Source organism: Brassica rapa, chromosome A09, assembly GCF_000309985.2.
Source record: "Brassica rapa cultivar Chiifu-401-42 chromosome A09, CAAS_Brap_v3.01, whole genome shotgun sequence".
NCBI lineage: Eukaryota > Viridiplantae > Streptophyta > Magnoliopsida > Brassicales > Brassicaceae > Brassica > Brassica rapa.
In genome coordinates, this window is record NC_024803.2 from 27,473,434 (window position 1) to 27,489,072 (window position 15,639).

The 15,639-nt window shown below is 32.2% G+C and overlaps 2 long non-coding RNA genes across 5 annotated transcripts; one reads left to right on the top strand and one right to left on the bottom strand.

Annotated features, from left to right (window-relative positions):
* The first annotated feature begins 1,877 nt into the window (after positions 1–1,877).
* On the top strand, positions 1,878–8,157 carry LOC103840417. Of its 4 annotated transcripts, none has more exons than XR_004451986.1 (6): positions 1,878–6,262; positions 6,394–6,901; positions 6,989–7,100; positions 7,301–7,353; positions 7,716–7,773; positions 7,852–8,157. It is a non-coding gene; the product is annotated as an uncharacterized LOC103840417 (long non-coding RNA). The 4 variants fall into 4 exon arrangements; XR_001955915.2 differs by having other exon boundaries at positions 5,159–6,262; positions 6,394–6,809; positions 7,287–7,353; XR_627611.3 differs by having other exon boundaries at positions 5,161–6,111; positions 6,394–6,809.
* Positions 8,158–9,879: 1,722 nt separating this feature from the next.
* On the bottom strand, positions 9,880–14,237 carry LOC103840418. The gene is made up of 4 exons (XR_004451988.1): positions 12,369–14,237; positions 12,161–12,283; positions 11,904–12,056; positions 9,880–11,822 (listed from the first exon to the last, which is right to left on the bottom strand). It is a non-coding gene; the product is annotated as an uncharacterized LOC103840418 (long non-coding RNA).
* Positions 14,238–15,639: the final 1,402 nt, after the last annotated feature.

Genomic DNA, 15,639 nt, shown 5'->3' on the forward strand with positions numbered 1-15,639 from the left:
ACGTTTTTAATGCACAAATTTAATAAAAAAATAACGTTTATCCTTATTTTAATTAATTAATTAATAAAACTAAATAAAAATTATATTAAATATGAATAAAACAGAAAATTTGACAATTTTTTTAATTCATATGAAAAATCTTAAACGACATTTTTTTATGAAACTGAGGGAATATATTAAATCTGGAATAACTACTTTGAAAATGTCCACTTGAGCTTTTGATGTTGCGGAAAAGCCGTTAGAAGTATCAAGGAGCCACGAGCCCTAATTCAAGACTATTAATGATTCGCAAAAGGGGCAATTGTATCAGATCAGAAGTTCTTGATTTTTTAACTGGAAAGAGATATTTTATTAGATTTATTAAATCTAGAAGATAAACATGATAATGTTAATACAAATCATAGGTTGCATGCATCATTTGTACATGTTTAAAGTGCTTTGTCAAGATTTTTATAATTCAATATGAAATTGTGAGCAGAAAATTCGCAACTAGATGTTGTCCAATTTAGATAGTACGATTGAGTTCATTATGTATACTATTATGATAATATAATTTTAATATGAGCTAAATATAGACTGCAAATTAAAATTTTGAGTCGAAAATGACTAATAAAGATTACTTTTAATCCACTCTATAAAATATTACTGAGGACTGCACCCATTGTATAGAGAGATTAGTCAATTTAGATGATGCTAAAAGTATAGAGTTGCCATTTGCCAACATACTCTAAATTTTCTATTCCTAGTTTAATGTTTTTAAAAGAAAAATTATCTAAATATATTCATCAAACAACCTTTTATTGTGAACCCAAATCGAGTTAAGCGTGTTTTTAAGTTTATAATATACATCAAGGAGACGAGGGACTGAGTTTTGTATTCATGAAGAAGGAATCATTTTATTATAATAAGATAATAACAAAATCATTAGAGGAGACATGAATAATTAAATCTTCAGGATTAATTTGGGTGATAAAAAGTCATCGAGGAAAGAAATGTGGATCCATGAACCTGCCACTTTTCCTCGGAAGGAATTGACTTTTGACATTTATAACCCATAATGTTGCATCATACATAGTTACATACTTCAAGCTTTCTTTATATATATATGTATATAAAACCATAGCTTCGTATTTGAAAACAATCGACTTTCTTATTAGACAAAGGGTATATTCCCCGCCAGTCACTATTGAAAGTTTGACATCGGAAACAAAATGATTTGTACATGGAGGTTTACAAGTTAGAAAAACAACAATCATGTTCGAGTGTACACTGGAGCCAATGAAAACTTTGCACATTGTTATGTTTTTTAATTAAACCGACTATTAGTGTATTTGTTAGTACTAATTAATGTAGACCCGCACGGTGCATAGGATTAAGTACATAACAAAACAGTATATAATATTAATTTAAAAAATAAAATTTGCTTAGACTAGTTATTATTCTAATACATACATAAGGTAGCATAATTTAAATCGCTGATTACTTTTTGACTAAAATTTTTAAATCACTGATTTCAAGGATCAATATTTCACTTACCAGACGCTTTCTCAGGAAAAAGATCGTTGTACTTTAAAACCTAACAAATATATTGTCTTGATTTTTGACAAAGACAAGTTTTACTATATCTTGTGTAAGTATCCAAAAGATTTGGTCTTAGATACCTCCATTAAAAAAAACTTAAAGAAGAAGGTGTATACCATTTACAGTGATCAATAGAGTATCTATACTATTAAAAGGGAATCAGTTTCTAAAAATCTACTTATAAAAGATTGTTGTACCCTTTCATTAAAATATTTATATAACCTTAATTAATCAACTCCACATAATATGTTTAATATTTGTGCCAAACTAAAAGATTCTGCCACCAGATTTTGTCCTTATTAACAGAAAATAATTATAATAGCATTTGTTTTCAAATACAAGAAAGATAATATTTAGATATATAGTTTATATTGTCAGCTATGATGATTATTTATCTGCTCCACATAAAGGCTGATTTACAAAATTTATTAACATATTATATGAACCAAATTTTTTTATATACAGAATGTAAAACTTCTATGTAAAACATAATGTATAGAAACATGACAATACTTTAAAGTTTTTTTATTATATTCAAAATTTTATGCGTATACACAAAATATGTTTCTAAAAATCTAACATTTTATTTGAAATCTGAAATATTAACCGAAAACCGAATCTGAAACACAAAAGAATAATCGTGACACCGAAGACATATTTGAAACAGAAAAATATATTTAATATATACAATACATTTTAGATACTCAGGGTACCGGTTCAGATCTCTGTAGAATCCAAACCTAAACCGACACTGTGGGTTTGAAATATACCCAATAAATATTTTGCCGTAGATTTGGATCTGAACCGATTCGGATCGGTTTTTATTCGAACCAAACAAAATGTTTAGACCTAAAAAGAGTTACATAACAATATACATACAAAATTTTAAATAAATTAATTCATAAATCATATAATTTTATAAAATTCTATGTTTTGATATAATTCGATATTGTAACATAATAACATACAAAAATCATTAATATTATTAAACTTTTTATTGTAAGAAAACCCGCGCTTTTGAAGCGCGGGTCAAAATCTAGTAAATTCTTACAAAGCAGACATCCAAATCAACTGAACTGGATTCAATACAAAATTACAAATGACAAATTCTAGTAAAGCCTTTTAGACAAAAATACTGATTACATTAACCAACCATAAAGACAACGTATACCAATTATCAATGGTCCTATACCATAAAAAAAATTGAGAGAAAAAATCCAAGAAACCATATGGGCATAGTCACACAGTTGAGGGCAGACAAGTTTTCCGATTTCATATGTTTGTTGCGTTAATCTTCTGATTATATTGTACAATATTACTTTGTTATGCTAGAACACAAAACCATTTTTACCAAAGAAAAACACAAAATCATTTTTACCAAAAAAAACAAACACAAAATCATCGACGGGGTAGATGTAAATCCACGAACTTCGCCATGTTTGGCTGAGAATATCTAGAATTTACTAGATAAATTTGGATAAAATGAATAAATTAGTCAGGTGGAGCTTGCTACGATTAACACTTTAACCTTTATGAAAAAGTATAGTTTTGTGTTAGGAAAGAAAATGACTTTCTTATTAAGAAACGTAGATTCCCCGCCGGTAATTGATAAATTTGACCTTGAAAACCATATTATATCAGTTACAAAAAAAAAAGAAAACCATATTATATCGACCCACGAGTCCGTGTTTTTCTTCAGAATAACCACAAAAAGCAAACTAAATTAACGGCGACTTAAAAGAATTTTTCCTTGTTTAGGCTAAGTTTCTCTCTTGCGAAAAATATCGTCTGTTTTTGTGAGTGGAGCTTTGGTTGGTGTGCCGGTGACTCATAACTCACCTCTTCAGTAAAAAAATGTTTTTTCAATTAAATCTTCAGAGTTTTTAGGGTTTGTTCTTATTATCAGGCGGTGGTTCTTATAATCATCTGAAAAATACATCATGTCTTAGGAGATGGATAAAGCTATGATGGAACTGTCATTAGAGGAAGAAGATCAACCGTTTAATATGCCGGATCTCCCACAGTTCAAATCGAGTCAGAAGAATTCCAGAAATTTGATTGGGAGGATCCTGAATCCGGATTGCCAGAAGATGGCTAAGCTCATCCTCAGCATGCCTTGCAAGTGACACAAGGGTGGTAAAGTGAGAGGAGTGGCCTTGTTGAAGGAGAGATCTTAATTCATCTTCGATCATGAACATGACCTGGAAGAAATACTAGAGAAAGGTGTACACACTTTCAGTGATTGGACCTTGGCTATTGATAGGTGGGTGGAGAGACCACCTCCAGACTATCTTCAATTTATTCCGATCTGGATCAAAATCCGAAACCTTCCGGTAAATTACTATACTTCTGAAGCGATTACAGATTTGTTAGGAGAAGTCAAAGAGGTGGATTTTGATCCAGAAAAGTCGCAAAGTAGGGAGTATGTAAGGGTGTTAATCCGCTTCAAGGTATCCATGCCTCTGAGGAAGTCTAAGTTGCTGAATCTTCCTGAAAGGGGCTCTGCCATAGTCTACTTTAATTATGAGAGGATTTAAAAAACGTGCTATGAGTGTCAGCGTCTAAACCACTCTAACGATGTGTGTCCTCTATTGGTTAAAAAGAGAAAAGAAGAGGCTTTGGGTAGAAGACAAAGAGTTATTCAGGATAGAGGCGGTTTGGAGAAATTTATTAGAAAAAATGATCCCCTTTATGGTGTTCTTTCTGAGGATCAAGTTGGTATCTGCAGAGAGACAGGAAGGAGGAAGGTTGCACAAGAAGTGCTAGAGGAGATGAGAAGGTATATGATGATGGCCACTGATGATGACAAGCTTGTTCGAATGGATAGGGTCCGCTCTTCTATGGCAGAAGCTGAGAAAGATCCATTTACTCAGAAATCAATGTTAAGATTGGAATCTACTCCTCTATTTACTAAGCAACTGGATAAAGGAAAAGGGGTGGTCTATGATTTTGATCTCAATGTAACTGAGCAAACTCGGGAAGTAAGAGGAGAATGAAAGAAAAGCTCATGGATTATGCGTTCAGAGCGGGGAGGTGTGGTGACTCAATGGAACAGTTTGGAGACATGAGTATTCAAGTTGGGAGAAGCAAGAGCAGTGTGGAGAGGAAGGATTTGTCTAATCCTCAGATAACTAAGGCTATGAAGATCAATGAGGCAAATGCTGGTTTTTGCGCTTTGGTGGTAACTCTACGGAATATGGTTCTTCCTCTGGGAACAGACCATCCAGGGTTCCACAAAAGAGTAATAATACCAGGAGAAGGCCTTATATAAGAAAGAGACAAGAACAGAGAAGTGGTACTTCAAGTGTTTAATAACTATATGGCTCTGAAGTGGATAAGCAGAAAGTTGGTTATAAAAGAAGGATTGAGGGTGAAGAGTGCTCGGGCGGAAAAATTGCAAGGCGTAAAGATGCAAGGGTGATCCCGCACAAGGGATCACCAAGATCCTGATGAGCATTATTAGCTGGAATTGTCAGGGACTGGGATTCCCTCAGGACCTGACAATTACACGCCTAAAGGAGATGCGTCAAAAACATTTTTCGGAGGTGTTGTTTTTGATGGAGACTAGTATCGGCAGAACCTGATGGGCATGGGGGGGGGGGGGGGGGGGTCTTGCCATTTTTTGGAAGAAGTCTATCAATATTGACTTTAAGGTTGTAAACAAGAACTTGATAGATTGTATATTACAGTTTGGAGAAGTTTCTTTTTTTTGGTCTTGTGTATATGGCCTGTCGGATTGGAGCAGTAGGATTGAGTTATGGGAACGCTTGAGTAGGATAGGTGTGAATAGAAGGGATAGTTGGTGTGTGTTTGGAGACTTTAATGATATTTTACATAATGGAGAAAAGATAGGTGGGGTGTGGAGGTCTGATGAGTCTTTTGTTCCGTTTAACCAGATGGTGGAGGCTGGTAAACTAGAAGAACTTCCCAGTCATAGGAATGGTTTTACCTGGGGAGGGAAGAGATATAACTATTGGATTCAGTCTAGGTTGGACAGGTGTTTTGGTAATAAAGCCTGGTTTGAGCAGTTTCCTTGTTCCAATCAAACTTTTTTGGATATAAGGGGTTCTAATCACCAGCATGTGTACATCAATCTCACGCCTGGATAAAAGAAAACTGGTGCAAGAAATATTTCAAACGTACCTGAGATGAGGTTTCCACTCATTTTGTTTGATATTCGATAATTAAATTATAAACAAAAGAATATAAGCAGAAAAAAAGAGATGGTGAGAGGAGATGAATAGATAAAAAGATTGGAGAAATAGGACTATTATTAAATACTAAAAGCTAAATATACTCCTCATCTAGCCTGTCTACGTAGGACTATTAATTCTAGCCAATCATAGATCTTCATCTCTCCACATCACCCCAGTTTAAGTCAAGAATGAAAATTTCAGGCTTTTTGTGTGTGAGCTCATTAGATTTCGTTAAGGCCCAAGTTCAAACCCACTTCAGCAACACTAATATCCTAATCGACTCTGCCTCATCCGCTTCGTCTTCTCCGTTTTGGTTCATGCAATCTCTGTTACTGTACCTCCTCTCCTTTCCTACCTTCCACCTTTTCTACTCATATATAAATTGCTAAATAGCTTCTTCAAAACACACTTCCATACAAACCCGAACTCTTACCTTAAACGTCTTCTGACTTTTCAATTTCTAAAAGATCGAAAAACCTTGACCAGTAAATAAATCCTCACCTTTTGTTGAACGAATCCAATACCTAAAAGATTAAATATATATGCTTTTGTTGACTCAAATATCTCGAGCTCTGTTTTGTTTTGTTTGATTCTGATAGTGATTTTTCGTGTGCAGAAAAATGTTTTCTCTGTGTCATCATATACCAGAGTATGATATGAGAAGAAGTATCCTGATCCAGTTCTCGAAGAGCCAATCTTAACGTTTGGTCCACTCTCAGCTGTTTTGCCGATGATCTATTGCGGTGAAGACTCTTCGCAAGAGCTTTCTGAACTTCATGATCTCAGTCTGGGGGTACTGCAAAGTGGTGAACATCTTTTTTTTTCTTTTTTTTTGAAACTTAGTGGTGAACATCTTGACAATACTTTTTAAGAATGTTATCACGATCTCATGATGAAATCAAGTATGGAGCGATTTCTGCTGTTTTAGACAACAAGAACATCACTGCCGTGACAATGGCAGCAATCGATGAGAGCCAGGATATGCAGAAGAGTGTAAGATCGGCGTAGTTGATCCCTTATGATTGGTCACAGGTGAGTTGTTGAGATTCAGAATTTCCCTTATTTTGCTCAGTTGGATTTTGGTTTTGATTATGGGATGCCACGAGCCTTTTAATGTTTCTGAAGTAAGAACATTATCTATTAAGCTTTTACCATCAAGGCTATGTTGGATATTTATGGGTTACATTTCATTCTATTGGTTACATGATTAGGCGTCCAAGTTCCCCGATGAGCAGTGGGATCCCATGTTTACAGTCAGCCTTGCTCAGAAAAACCACCATCCGCAGCAGTTTCAGACCAAAGGCCCTGCTAATGTTCCTCCAGGTAAAACATTAGAATCCTTTTTATCCATAACCTCCTGATTGTTTTTTTTTGTTATTGTTAAAATGACCTGAAACGTCTTTGTTGTTTTATTTGGTTATCAATTGTTTATGGTCGTATAACACAAATGCATATTCTCTGAATCAGCTTAGGAACAACAAAAACTTTCCCTTTTAATTGATATGCCAGGTGAACTTTTGCAGATGGAATAAGATTCCCGAAAAGTTGTGTCTTCAACACTCCTCTCTATGAGCAAGTACGTATTTTTGAATCCTTCACATGTTTGATATGCTTCTGTTTTGGAGTTAGCTTTATAGTTCTTACTGAGCCATTCATACATTATGATTGGGTTTCGTATCTGATTGGATTTAGGGAATTTGTTGTTTTGGTATTGGTCTACCAGAAATGATGTGTTATTGTCTGCGTTATATTTATGTTCATATTTTGAACTGAAATTGACATTTGTGGGTGTATGATCTTGGCAGAGAAATTGAGCAAATTCAGAAATAAGTTTGCAGATTATAGATATCAATCTTTTGATTAGAAAACTGTTCCAATTTCAAAAAAACAAAAATCTGATTCAAACTGCTAGGTTTCTGATTGAGTTTTGGTTCATAGGTTGTTAATGAAGCGCCAAAGTTAAGATATGAATAGGGTAACCTATTCGATTGTGGAGGTATACCTTAATACCTTATCTTTACATTTCTTCTTGACTTGCCATCCAGATCTCCTTTGCTCATTAGGGTTTATATAGATCTTGATAGGACTTACGAAATACAATCAGAGCACCTTATGGGGCAGTTTGGCATTGTGATATGTAGTGAGCAAGAGCTTGCTGAATATACCCATTGTTTCAGGTTTTGAAGAAGAACTTGCTGAATAAGTTTCTACCATTAATTTTGTTTAAAAAGCGTTCCTCGAATCTCTGTCCTATTAGTTTTATAGATTTGGATCAACTTGTGCACCTAATAAATCACATTTGTGATGTATGAATTATCAATGGTTCTTTTGTGTTTTTTGGTATGGATTACTCATTGTTTCAGGGTCATATTAGCTTTGAGTTGCCTCATCTTTTTGTTTCGTTGGAATTTAAAATATCTGTTTTGTTATTTATGAAATAAGACTTAAGTGCTCTATATAATATAGTTTGTTTCCACCATTCCTTTATGCATTGTTTTAGACGAATATTGTTAGATGAGCCAGAATGATATGTTTACAACATGCATTGTTTTAGATAATTAGTAAGTCCGAAATATACTCTCCATTTATTTAATTGTGAAATACTTATTGAGATATTGTCATCTATCTTTGGCTCACATTACAGCCAAATCCAAAATTGTTTATATATGAGTCAAAAGATTTATATCTCACTGAAGACTACAATTATAAAAGAAAGAGGAATCGATTGAAGACTATGTAATTATTAGAGCAACTAGAGTCGTTTCCGGGCTACGCCCGGGTTATTTTCTATGAAAATATTAAAGTAGAATATCATATTAGATTAATATATTTTTGTTTAAATTATGTTTAATGTAAAATAGTGTTAGGATTAAAATAATCACTGAATGTTAAAAAAAAAGTATTATCAATGGCTATTGGTACTTACTGATACAATGATTATTTTAATTGACGTAGGAAGCAGTAATGTAAATTTAAAAATAGTTGACTGGTCTCGTTTGTTGTCTTGTAGTTTGATCCCATATGGACTTATGCTATCAGGCTTATGACAGCAATTTATTCCTCTTTTGGAAGCGTTGTATGATATCAATGTCGTTGTCAAAGTAAAAGCGCAATCCTGATGTGGTTGTGAGTGATAGTTTCCCTGTAAAAGTGAAATATTTGTAAGCATTTAGTTTGACATAAACTTTATGTTTAGTTGATTACCTTCATGTAACTGTGGAATGATACTTGTTATGATTACGATTTGGTTTTTCGTGATAGATATGCGATTTAGCTCTCTGTAATAGCCGCCTCGTTGTCCCATATAGTTAGACGTACCACTTTAGATCTACAAAACATTATTGTATTATATATTTTTTGGTGAAAAAACAAATCTTATTTAATAAAATGTTTGTACCTGTCTAAAAGCAATCCAATGATGATCTTTGTATCTGTGTTGTGGTTATATATATCACTTCCTTGGATGAGGCATATTCGGCCAACAACATCTGTGGGAATAATTTTTTTTAGTAACAAAAATAGAGAATTTATTGGTATATGAGATAGGTAATGGTATTTTTTTACCTGGGAGGAAGTTGGTTGCACTTGCTAAGCTGATCAACCGGGTGTAGTGTTGGGGACGCAATATTTATGAAGGAATTGGTGGAATGTTTTCTTGAATTTGTGTAATAATTGATGTCTCATTGATATTGATTATGTATGGATGAACGGTAAGCTTGTACCGTTGGTTATTGGGAAGAAGATTAAAATGTCTAATTTGATAAATTTTCCCTTCCTCGAACCGTTGGTACATTTTATCAGACGTAGAAATAGGCACCGTCCCTTCCATTTGTTGTTCATGTTTAGTGGTTAAAAGCAATCATTTTAAATGTAGTTGGAATAAAAAAAAACATAGTATTTTTTAGACAAACATGGATATCAAGACACATGAAAGTTGTTCCTAGTAAAGCATTTTTGTTTTTGTGGTTTGTGATGGGCCACATTCTAATGATCCTAACGATTATTGGTTATGGTCCGAGGTGGTCGCTTTGGTTGTTGTGATCTTTGGCTGCATGTCCTGCACACATCATAGGAATGAGATTTATTTTGTATTGCCCATCTATTATAATTTGTATATTTTTATGTGTAGTTTGAGATTTTTTACGCGCGGAAAGTGCTTTTAAACTTTTTTTTAGATGATAATCTACGATAATTTGGAGTTAGCTTATATTATTTTAATCTCAAACGCATATGTGATGATGTTTTAGCTGTTATTTGTTTGATTTACCAAACTTTTTTGGTTGTCCAAAGTACAGTAGATCAGTTTTAAAATTTAAGTTTGTTTTAAATCATATTTAGAAGCAGAGTAAAGTCATTATCATTATTAAGGGAAAATGCTGAAGTCTTAAAACAGAGAAGCGGAAATCAAAAATAAGATGGTGGACTTTTTGACGAAGAGGGTGGTAGATGTGATGGGATTTTCTTGAGTTGGAGAACCTGAAATTTATTTTGAAATAAATCAGTGAACATAACTTAGTAATAGGAAACCATTTACTTAATTAATAGAATAGGGAGACGTACTTGGAAGTAGTAAGGTATTCATCATCAGGGAAGGAGTTTTAACTCTGATTCATTTCTGTTCGCTTAGATAGCAAGATGGCTTTTCTCATCCCTCGTCCATTTTTCTGTCTCACTGGTTAAATTGTAAGCAATCCATTTAAGAGAATATAAGCATAAGACATCGAGGAACAATAATGTTTTTAGGCTGAAAAGAATCTTATACCATAAAGGTCACACTTATCACAGCCACCCGTACGATTAAATTTGATAACTAAATTAGTTTATGAATATATACCGATGAAGAGTATATTATTATAATTTGTTTAAACTTACAATCATTAAACTTGGGTTTAAACGTTGGTGGATCGCATATCTGGTGGACTACGAAATACATTCATAATTTAAAATATTATGATTTTGGATAAGGTAATACTATATTTTAAGAGTAATGACACACCTTTTGGTTTGTTGCGTGATCCGAGTAGACGTCCTCTTTTTCTTTTATGTGTGATCCCTGCAGAAGTTTCTAAATGAAACATTTGGGAAGGTGTTAGATTCTTTTTTTTTCAAAAATCTTGAATTGATTTTATTTTTCGGAAACGGAGGGAGTATATATTATGGAACATGTGGAACGTTTGTGTATTTATTTTCAAATAAATGTGAGAGTGTTTTCATTTTTGTTAGTTATAAAATCATAAGTTCCTGTACGATTTCAGTCATCCATATTTATTTTCAAAATTTTAAAACGGTAGAGGGTCCCAAATGAGGCAATAACAAAAAGATACAAAGTTTTTCTTTACCATTTGATAAAGATAATGATATTTAATTTAAGCCCTGGGCGCACACACTTACTTATTGGCTGCATGTTTCCTTTGTCTCTTACTTTATAGATAAGTTTCGTATAATTAATAAATGATCATCTTTTTAGGAATGATCATGCGGCCAAAGAAGAAGAAACTGGACCAAAAGAGACTGATAGAAAGAAATATCAGAAGAGAGTGATATATAGGTTAAGCTCTGAGCCATTCAAAATTTTAAAATGGTAGAGGGTCCCTAATTAGTTTCCAAGTGAGAAATCTAGAATGTTCAAAACGCAAGTGATGATGTTGTGTTAACGTATCATGTGTTTCTTTGTAAACATGTTTTAATGGATGGACTAAACAACACGATGAAATATATTATAATCTCTTCATTAACGCTTCAAGACAAAAAAAAATGATAAATAGTTGCAGAAAATTCAAAACAAAAACAAAGATTCAAGGTAGCGAAACAGAGGAGAGTCATTTTAAAACAGCGGAATGAAAGTGGGGTTGACAAGCTGATTGAATTAACACGGTCTTTTTACTCACGGTGGCGCTTGCGGGTTTTCTCCACTTCCTCAATCCCTGGTGGGGTTGCTATGTCACCACCCATGCCTAGCTTGGCCGCAACAACAGCCTCGCTGGATGATGCTCTTAACAATCCACCTTCCCCTTAACTGAGTGGAAGCAATTTGTTGGTGGCCTTCTGCCATATAATTAGTCAATTACGTAGGTGTTAAATAAAATCAGGAATAAGTGAAGCAGATCATCACTAAGATAAACCCACCACAGCTTGATTGTCAATGATGAGATCTTCAGTGATAGTTGATCATACAGTGAAGATACGGTGAAAAATGTGTGACACGAATTTGAAAAAAAACTCCTTCCCAGCAAGCTCTCCAAGGCAGCTTGGTAGCTCCTCATATCCACCGTTTGGTATCTGTAGTAGTTTAGTATTTTCAATGCGTCGAGAGTTTTCGAGAGTAAACGCAGACATTTAAAATATATTTTAAATGTATTCCTATAGACAAACAAAAAAAATACCTCCTCAAGCGTAAGGACAGCAGCTTCTTGCTTGGTCAGCTTGGTCAGCTTTGTCATCTCCTTTCAAAGACTACAAACATAGCGCTATATTTTCCATCATCCACAGCAAGTTCAGCCCGAAACCTTAAAAGAAAGTATTCCAAGGGTTATTCAGTATTAAAATGATGGTTTGGTTTTTAGTAAATTGTATAGGATAAACAACGCAAACCTGATAACACCGGTGACATGGAGATTTACACATTTGTTGCACCGGAGAGAAATCCAGATTTCTCTGACTTCCTGTTGCATTATGGAATTCTGCAGTGATGGACAATAGTGATTCGCAAGACCGGCAAGGATGAAGCCTTGGATCACAGAATTCTGCAGATTTAAACAGATTTGATAATTAAACCAAGAGTTATATAATCGATCAACACAGTTCTAATATATAAGTAGGGATAAATCGATCAAGGAAGAGAGTGATTAAAGATGGGGAGATGTAGAGGTTGAAGGAGATAAACTGCATATCAGAAATCTAAAAGGTCACTTTGAGATTTGTTTGAAGCTGAGAAGAAAACCCTAATTATTCCTTTGAAGATGGATCGATGTTTGAGCGTTTTAAGGTTTTGATTTGTACACAGGAAAGAGAGCAGTATATAAAGGAGGAAAAGAGGGAGATGAAACGAAACCATAAAGAAGAAATTGATTGTGGAGTATTGATGGATGGATCAGAACTCACGGCAAGAAGACGAAGTGGTAGAGGAGAAGAGACTCGTGACTTCCTAGTCGTAGATTGTTAGGTTTCTAGATTTAGGCAAATGAAAAAGAAAACCCAAATGAAACCAAATAAACCGACACACCTAAGCCCAGACGTACTGAGACCCAAAACAAAAATAAAATGTTCTGATTGGTTGAATATTTTTGATGACGTGGCATGCCTAAATTTTGAGGAAATCTCTCTTTTAGTATTGTGATACTGCAATTAAGTGAGACGATTTAATTTTTATTGAGTATCTTTTTGTTTAATTATTTCTGCCGTGAAGAAAATTTACATTAGACACGAAGATAAAATATTATTGACTTCAACAAGAGAAATTAAATTATTTATTAGATATTGTGTGTCCAATTAAATTATGTAAATTACGGTGTAATTGATTAAAATTATATATTAAATGACAGTTTTCTAAAGTAATAACTTTTAAATATTACAGATTTTAATTAAAACTGATTACATTTTGAAACATGTAGAGTAATCTATAAACTACCTTTATATAGATATGAGGACAAAATTGTAAAGTGGTCTCACTTTGAATTTCTCTCATTCTGTGCATTCCTAATTGGAATGAGATAATCAATATCTAATATTATGTTACTCTTAGTATATTAGAAATGGTCGAACTGTAAACCAATTAAGAATTTTGTAAGGAAGACATAAAGATGTATTTCTAGTTATCACAAATATAGAATCAATTGACAACAACTTAATTTTCTTTTATAACGTCTTACAACAACTTAATTATGTCCACTGTAGGACAACATAAAAGAGTTTTCATACTTTCTAATATTATAATATCTCACTATATTAGTTGCTAAATCAGTTTTATCTAGCACAAATTCTCACTCCATTCTTGGAGTTTAAGCTTTTTAGTAGTTTGATCCAAAAAACGGTCGAAATGTACATTGTAATTGGAAAAAAAAAACAAACAAAAATAAACCGAATACTTTTAAGGTATATGAAACAAAAATTGGAAATATCAATTCTCTGCAATTAAAGAATAAGACAATATAATTGTAAAAATACAAAATAAAACAAAAAATATACACAGAAAGAAAGATTTAGTAAAATAAAATCATAATATAATTTTCATAAGTGATAGTGCTCAGTTACACTAAAAAGTCTAAATTTACAACATACACAGTTTTATTTACATATTTAAACCTATTATCTAATTAAAATGATTCAAAAAAAGTGCCACCATGAAGATTTAGAAAATATACGATAAAATATATACATAACGTTAAAAATACATTATCACTCATCACTAAAAAAATCATGTTAGTAGTAATAGAAATGAAATAACAACACATTTATTAAAACCATAGAACGGCACGCAACAAGGTGTTATTAAATATACAAACTACAAATTAAATATGCTCAACGCAAACACACATAAAAAGAGACATCATATTTGGATATATTTAAATAAATAATTTTAAATATATTATATTCTTGATAATTTTAAAATTACTTAAAAACAAACTAAATTATTTAAAAAATTAATATACAAATAAAACTAAAGCAATATTTTGTCCCGTCAAAATAATAAATTAATAAAACAAATATTTTGTTAATAAAATAGATTTTATATTTTAAAGACTTCTAATTCATGTAATATTACAAAATTCAAAATTTGTTTATTACAATTAATATTTTACCATTAGATATATTAAAATAATATTCTAGATCGATATTCAATTGTCAGTTTCCAAGTATTACACGTAAAAAAAATATTATTAAGTACACTTTGTTTTTGAAAAGGGGGTATATGTTAAGTAGGTTATTGGAGTACTTTTTATTTTCATGAATTTATTCGAGATGAGATTCCGATCTTTTAAACTAAGATAATTTATGTTATATATATAATTATATTTTTTTTACATAACTCTAAAATCTCGGACTTGATTCTTCATATTTTATTAGTTAATTGTGTTATATATAATAGAAATACTTACTTCAAACTAAAAATATAAAAAAAAAATCAAATTTAAAAATTAGTTATATATAATTTAATATACAAAAATTCACATACAACTAAAAATGATAAATTTAACAAATTTAAATATATTATCCGCGCGTAACACGAAGAAAGGATCTAGTGTTAATAAATTGAAAATAAGTTTTTTATCTGATAGAGGGTAAAGACATATGTTCTGACATGTAGTTTTACAATTGCAGGGGATGCAAGAGTAGGAGCAAAAACGGAATGAAAATTAGTTTCAAAAAGTAAAGATATTCTCCTAATTACGAGACACATGGATATATACACAAATAATCTCTTCTTTTTAATCACTGAGTTAACTGGATTTAAATTTGTAATGATTTCAGAGATATATATATGATTCTGCTTGCGTTTATATAATAAGAAAATTAGGAACATTATTTATAAACTTGGTAAAATAAATTTAGTTAGGCAAAATCATAAACTTTTATATGAAAAATAACTTTACAAATTAGTTGTATATATGCTATGTATGGTCTAGTCATATTAAGTGAGATAGACAATATGGTGCTAAAAACATATATTTTAATCGATATAAGAATTAAAGGTCAGTGATGCTTAAGTAAACAATGAGAATACATATAGAGAAATTTCATATGGTAATTTTTTTTTGTTTTTTTTTTTTAAAAGAGGCCACAAAGAAGAAATGAGCAAAAAAAGTTTCATTAAAGGGTAAATATGCACTTATATCTCTAGGGTTAACTAATATAGACTTAGGGT